The sequence below is a fragment of the Geospiza fortis genome, unplaced genomic scaffold, assembly GCF_000277835.1.
Source record: "Geospiza fortis unplaced genomic scaffold, GeoFor_1.0 scaffold104, whole genome shotgun sequence".
Lineage (NCBI taxonomy): Eukaryota > Metazoa > Chordata > Aves > Passeriformes > Thraupidae > Geospiza > Geospiza fortis.
Window position 1 is genome coordinate 6387574 of NW_005054325.1, and position 7400 is coordinate 6394973.

At 43.0% G+C, this 7400-nt stretch overlaps 1 protein-coding gene across 2 annotated transcripts in view; it reads right to left on the bottom strand.

Moving 5' to 3' along the window:
• Positions 1-7162, bottom strand: part of NUP153 (nucleoporin 153) — a 43574-nt gene extending 36412 nt beyond the window's left edge. For both annotated transcript variants that reach the window (XM_031056955.1, XM_014306998.2), the window contains exon 1: positions 7093-7162. The gene's annotated coding sequence lies outside the window, so the exon portion shown is untranslated. The remainder of the gene's footprint in view (positions 1-7092) is intronic.
• Between the last annotated feature and the right edge of the window lie 238 nt (positions 7163-7400).

The window sequence follows — 7400 nt, forward strand, 5'->3', positions numbered from 1 at the left end:
AAAATACAATCATAACTAAAAGCAAAGTCAGCCAGCTCCCCAAGACACTCTCACACACTTTTTCCAAGAGCAGAACCATCAAGAAAACATTAAATAGTCTCAGCAAAGAGAAGGAAAGTTTTCTACTGGTTCACGTATTCGCAAATTGTGCGTGTGCTATTCACAGGTGTAGGACTCAATGCATGCTGGTGTATCTGTGTTAGCTCAAGCATTTCATCCCAGCAAATGGGAATGCAAAGATGAACTCATGTTTAGTTGAAAAAACCATAGTAGTCTCAAGCCAAACCAACCCAAAGATACTGTACTTAAGTGCAACACAAACAGATTCACAGAATGTTTTGGGTTGGAAGGGACCTTTAAAGGTCATCTAATCCAAACTTCCCTGCAATGAGCAGGGGCATCTTCAAATAGATCAGGTTGCTCAGAGCCCCATCTAACCTGACCGTGAATGTTTCCAGGGACGGAGCTTCAAACACCTCTTCAGGCAACCTGTTCCAACGTATCACCATCCTCTTCTTAAAAGATTCTTCCTTACATCCAGTGTGACTCAACCCTCCTTCAGTTAAAGGAATCTAAGTCCCCTTTAAGTTCTCAAAGGTATTCATAAGGTCTTCCCAGAACCTTCTCCAGGCTAAAGAGCACTAACTCTCTCAGCCTGTCTTCATGGCAGAGGCTCTCCTGCCCCCTGACAATTCTTGAGGCCCATCTCTGACCTTACTCCAACAGGTCCATGTCCCTCCTGTGCTGAGGACCCCAGAGCTGGATGCAATACTCCAGGTGGGGCCTCACCAGAAAGGAGTGGAAGAACAGAATCCCCTCCCTCAACCTGCTGGCCACACTGCTTTGGATGCAGCCCAGGATATGGTTGCCTTTCTGGAAGCACACATTGCCAACTCATAGGCAGCCTCATGCATCAGCAACCCCAAGTCCTTGGCAGAGCTGCTCTCCATCTACTCATGCCCCAGCTTGCATTGGTACTGGGGTTGCACCAAGCCAAGGGCAGTACAAAAAATACTGAACTGATTACACAGAACATTAAAAAGCAAAAAACACGAGATTTTTTACAACTTAATAGCAGAAAAATGGAAAAGTATATCACAACACCTACCACTAAAAAGACAGAAGACATTTTTAAAAATTGGTCAGCAAAATAGCAACCCTAGAAAAAAGCCTCTTAGTTACTCTCTTTTTGAGGGCAAGCTCCCAATTTACTCTGGAAAAACTGCAACAGTGAGACAGAGGCATTATCCTCAAGAGACAACACAACCCCAAAGACAGAATTAGAGAATGGACCAGCAAAAGGATTGCCAACCTAGAGCAACAGTGACATCTACACTGAAACCATGCCCGTGTGTGCTCTGTAGTTCAGCTGCAGCAGCCCTGACAGAACCACACACACACAGAGGCTGCATGGCACCCCAGAGATCACCTACTACTACAACCTCCTCATCAGAGAATGGCCAAAAGCAGCAGGTCCACCTGGGTTTTGAGACATGTCTGGGCAGTTCTTCCAACATGCTGGCGAGTCTCAAAGATTTTTCCTATTATGAAATCAGAATTTCCATTTTGGCATCTTGAGTCCATTGTCCCTTTGTATTGCTATGAATCTCCTAGAAGAGCCTTGCTACACCTTCTCTATAGTCGTGTTAGGTATTTGCTGCTCTTAATCTGAACACACCCAGTTCTCTAAGCCATCATGACTGTGGTGTCTCTCAACCAGACTCGCTCCTCTATGTTTTCCCTGTCTTCTTTTGAACTGGAGAGGCCAAAACTAGAGACAACAGTCCAGATGCAGTCCTAGAAGTGCTGCATGCAGGGGAAAAAGCAACTCCCTTAACATCCTTCCCACACACTTACTAATACCTCCCAGTATGCAGCTGGCCTTCTTTACCTCAAAAGCGTGCTGCTGACTCATGTTCAACTTGCTGTCCAGCAGGTAGGTGGAATTGTTTTGCCTCAGATGAAGGACTTCACATTTGCCTTTATTAAAACTCACAAGGTTCTTGGCAACCCACTTCTGCCAAGTTCCTTCAATGGCAGCCCCATTCTTCATTATGCAACAGGGCTGAAGTTCCCAAGGGTTTGGTATTATGTGCGGAGGATCCATGGCATTCCTTGGTTGTTAATAAAGACATGGAACAGCATCAGCCTCAATATCAGCCTCTGAGAGCTGTGTATTAGCAATTGGCTGCCACTGGATCTTTGTACCGCTGGTTACAACCCTTTGAGGTCAATGGTCCTGCTAATTTTCCAGGCACTTTACGGTCCACCTGACAAGTCTGTATGGCACCAAGTGGACAACAGGGATCACATGGGAGACCATGCTGTAGGCACTGCTAAAGTCCAGGTAAACAACATCCATCGTTTGCCCCATGTCCAGTGAGCCAGTCATCCCAGTGTGTTATGAATTCAGCACATGATGCTATGGCAGCCCACCACCTGCAGCAACCTGCAATACTTTTACTCAAACATTTTTGGGCACACAAAAGATTCTGAACTCTGTCCTGCCGAGTTGTTAGAATCAATCATTGTTGAGCAGCAGCTCAGTTTGTCCATGGCAGGGAAGCAAGAACTGGTTCTAATTACTGTCTGGAGGAATAAATAACTCAGAGGAAGTAATGCGCTGCCAGCAACCAAAGACAATTTGCAGTGTCCCAGCTAACACAGGCAATTATTTCATCTGCTTTTTTCTTTTCCTAAGATACCACTCACTAATACTGTTTGTCCCCAACACTTCACAGCCTCCAAGACTGTCACAAGAACACTTTGAAACAAACCCTAGAATATTAATGAAATGCTATAGCAATCATCATCTACAATTTGTACAAGTGTACAGTACTGCTAGCCTAAATGAGAGAAAACTGTCAACATCTCGGTTTTATAAGTTCTTCACAATTAGGATACATTTTTGTTTACAGTAGCAGTAGAAAGCCAAGTGCCAAATTTAAACACCTGTTTTGCCAATACAGTATCACATTGCTGGGACAAAGACAAAACTTCTGATGTTGACTATCAGCCCATCTTTTAAAACAAATCTTTAAATACACATTAAACATTTCTTCAAATCTATTTGTTTTAGCTCAATGAGCTAGCTTACTACTAAACCAAATCAAGCAGAATTGCATACAAATACAACCATATTAAGTGTGCTTCAAGGTGCAATCCTGTTGACTGGAGTTAATACAATGGTATTTGTGTAGGTCCATATGGACATTCTTAATAAAGACTTTTTAAATTATCATTTTCCTGTTTAAGGCCTATGAAACATTACCTAGGTTACATTGCTCACCATGATACTCTAGGAACTCTTAAGCATTAAAGTTTCAAAATTTCCTCACAAAATAAACCTGGTGGTTTGTAAGATCCCTTCTGCCCACTGCCTGCAGTCACTGCCAAGCAAGGCCTACCTCCAAGACAGCAGCAGGTGACAATGCAATGCTTTAGACACTGCTGCATACAGTTTTCAGTTCCCAGTCCTGTACCTAGTCCCTCTGGGAAGAACCTTATATGATGTCTCAAGTGACCTGGTGAAACTCACAAATCCAGAGGGGCTTTCATGATCCAGGCCTATGAAAGTCGCTTTCAGTGGGCTTCTGGTCCCCTTTGTCAGGTTATGTCCTAACTACATCAGTACAAGACCAACTACAATACATGCACAGACTTACGCTGGTTTCATCAAGGAAAACATCTTTGGATTTGGACATCTACATTATAAATATGCACTGGCACATACACATGTAGGAAAAAAGGAAAACATCACTCCCTGGAAGAAGTTTTAATCTGCAGACATTATCTCTAATATCAAACAGCTCTAAGCTAAAGCTTAACGTGAATATCGAAGTTTATGGGAAGGTTATAAACACTTTTCAGGTAACTGTTTTTTTCTCATGCTTAAGTCTGCCTGTAGAAGTTTAAATAAAAGTGCAGGAGAATCAAAGTTCTCTGACTCCTTCATCTGAATGCTTAATACTCAAATAAAAAAATTACCACAAGTTATTTTATTCTTTTCTCCTTTAAGTCACACTTAAAATCTCTGAAATCTGTTACCTGGATGAGAATGACACTGTTCCAAGTTAAACCAGCACACACACAAAAGCACAAAATTAAACATAAAATTAACAATAGGAACATACAAATACTCTTCTAGAAGGAGTTTAATAAGCCAGCAATGCAAACATCCCTCCCATTTAACACATCCGCATCGGTAATTCCCATCATCAGTCTATCCAAATGACCAGGACAAACCAGCACTTAGAAACACTGGGGCCACATCTGGAAGATGAAACCCAGATGCTGCTACAACAGCTCCCTCACTTGGCATGAGCTTAGTTCTCAGAGAAGCTGTAATTTTAACCCAAGTGCCTAAGCTGCTAAAAAAGTGCAGGAGGAGGCAGGGTACTTCAGCACAGGATGGCCAAGTGAACAGCATGCTGAGCACAGCATAACCTAAACTCAATGCATTCAATGTGGAGCTGTCAACACTCTACCCTTAGGAAAGCAGAGTCAATGGGAAGAACTCCACCATCCTACTCCAACACCACCCACCACAGAGATACAAAAAGGCTCTTTTCATTCTGATATGCGACTCTCCCACTTCAAATCTTCATGGTAAGTGAGTGGATACTGTCCTTACCTCGTGGTGCTACTACTTTTTGTTTCTTGGTTTAATAATACAGCTGCTGACAGTGCACTTTTTATAAAGCAGGATGGTAGCCCAGAAAAGAAAATACTGTGGTTTAGTTCCTTCACTAGTGGGGGAAATCTACTCATAGCTCCATCTTCCAAGAGAAAATACAAGCTGCAAGTCACATCCTCCAAGCAGCATCTGTTCATCCCTCCTATTTGAGACTGGTTTAAAAAAAGACTCTACAGTTAAAAAAACACACACACCAACGTAATGAAATATGGCTCTATCAGGCACCTGGGGAGAAAAAGGCAGGAAATTCTGCACTTTCCATGTTTATTCCAAGAATATATAAAACAAATAACTTCTGAAATCATGGATCAGAGGCTGTATGTCTCCACTCTAGGAAGGTAACATCTTATACATCCTCTTCCTGGCTCAATGAATCACACATTCTTTTTCTGGATTATAACACAATTTCAGTCAGAAGAACTCAAAGACAACACACAGCTTGGCAACTGGGATATTTGCCCAGAAAGTGGAAGATGTAGGTTGATGTCTCTAGGCAAAAAAAAAAAAAAATCTGAAGCAGGGTCTACCACATTTTGAACAAATGCTTTAGCTAATCATCTTCGAAAAGCAGCAGCATCTCCTCTTCCAAATGTCTTCTAAAGCCGTTGCTGCACTTAATGCAAGATTGACTCTGCAGCACGCTGGGCACAACTGGAGAATTCCCACCTGACCAAGCTCCCTGGGAGACTATAGCAAAATAACAACATCAAGAAAGCATAACAACTTCAGAAAAACACACAACAGGCTTACCATTGTAAGCCTGGCATCATGCTACTCATCTTTCATTCAAGTGGAAAAGAACCAAATATCCTAAGAATTTTAAAGGTATTAGCAACATGGCATTCAGTGCTTAGGCACCTTCGGAGCTTGGTCATAAGAGACTGAGTTTTCAGGACTGCAGTCTTGACCCCAAGCACTTAGAACAGTTTTAACACAGTATTTCTATGAGCTTCCTTATTGATAATAGTTTGGGGAGCAGAAGATCATGTCCAGACTGCATTGAGCACTTCCACGTCTTCCCAAACTCATCACTGAGAGACAACACCAAACCACAGAATACTTTCTGCAGAGTGGATGTAATATTGAAAATAAGAACACTAATCAATTAATTCCGGTTCAAGTCAGCTATCTACCCAGAGCTCATCTTTTTATGTAATGCAGGTTAGCAAGATACATGGGGTTAAAAAGCCATTCCTTACAATAAATGCACATATCTGACACCTATCTGTTTGACTATTTACCATTTCTTCCCCAATATACTACTTGTTAATTTGATTGATGTATTTGACTTGCAGCATCCATGCCCTGGGCAGAATCCCACAGATATCCCCCCAAGTATGTGTTTGCTTTGCCCCATTGTTTAAATAAACCTACTAGAAAACACACACAGAGGTAAGAGACAATAGAATAATCAGAAAATCATCTCACCTAATTATCTTAAATTCATCTGTTTTATCGGTTTTCTACACAGTATCACCACGTGCAGGATATTGCAATTTCAACATTACTCTGTTGTTCACGTAAAAGCTTTCAACATTTGCTCTGCAAGTGAAGTGCAGTGATTCTTTGCATGAAGCGTCACCCTGCCCGCTTTACAAGGACAACATTGCTGATCAGTGTGCTATACAAAGGATTAAGTATAGTACTTCCCAAATAATAAAAACTAATTGAGCAACAATTTATGCGTAACACACCCTCAATTTTACATATAGTATTTAATCTCCTGGCTTATATTGCCGATTTAATAATGTAAACGCTTTGGTTTTACAGTCAATTTCAGATTCATAAATACACGTGAAAGGCATTTCCAGAGCACTGTCTCCAGGCATCTTGAAATTCTCTGACAAACAGGAGTTGGGAAGGATCTTTGCTTCTACTCCCTGCAGCCACTCTAAATAGCACGGGATCTATGTACTGCAATTTAAAAACTGCTTTTTTTCTGTTATCTACCTATTCTGTCCTACAATATAAAGAAGAACAAATGTCTCATGAATTACATTTTGCTCACATTGCACCAGCACGTTTAGGCATAAGGAAGGGGTGAAGAAACCTAAGGGTCCTGCAGGAAGCATCCTTCAAACAAAAAAAAAACCAAAAAAAAACCAAAAAAAAACCAAAAAAAAAAAAAAAAGCCAAACAAACAAAACCCCAAAAAAACCGCAATGGAAGATGCCTAACTACCCAGCACCCTCACAGACTCATTTGGAACCTGGAATTCGTCAAGAAAAGCAAATATTGGAAGCGATGCACTTAAATCTGACGAGTAACTCTAACTTGATAACCCAGTTAAGATCAATATAATCATGATTTAACCGGGCAGCGCGGAGACAAAACGAGCATCCCACGGAGCGGGAGCCAGCCCGCTCCAACCGCGAGGAGAGGGAATGCGCACCTACCCCTTCCCAGCCGCTTTCTCCTCCTCCTCCCGCCTTTGCTTCTGCCTAGCGGGGGACAAGCGGGAGACAAAGGGGAGGCGAAATCCCCCCGCAGCCCGGCGGCGCCGGAGCGGGGTGAGCGCCTGGAAACCCCACAAGCCCCGTAGCCCCGGCGGGAAACCCTTCCCTCCTCCCTCCCCACGGGCCGCTCCACCGGGAAACCCCGGCCCGAAGCCGCGCACGTGGGACTGCGTGGAGAGCGGAGAGGGGGAGGGTGGCGGAGGCAAGAGGTCGGGCCTCCGGGGCGCCTCCTGCCGCCGCTGAGGGGA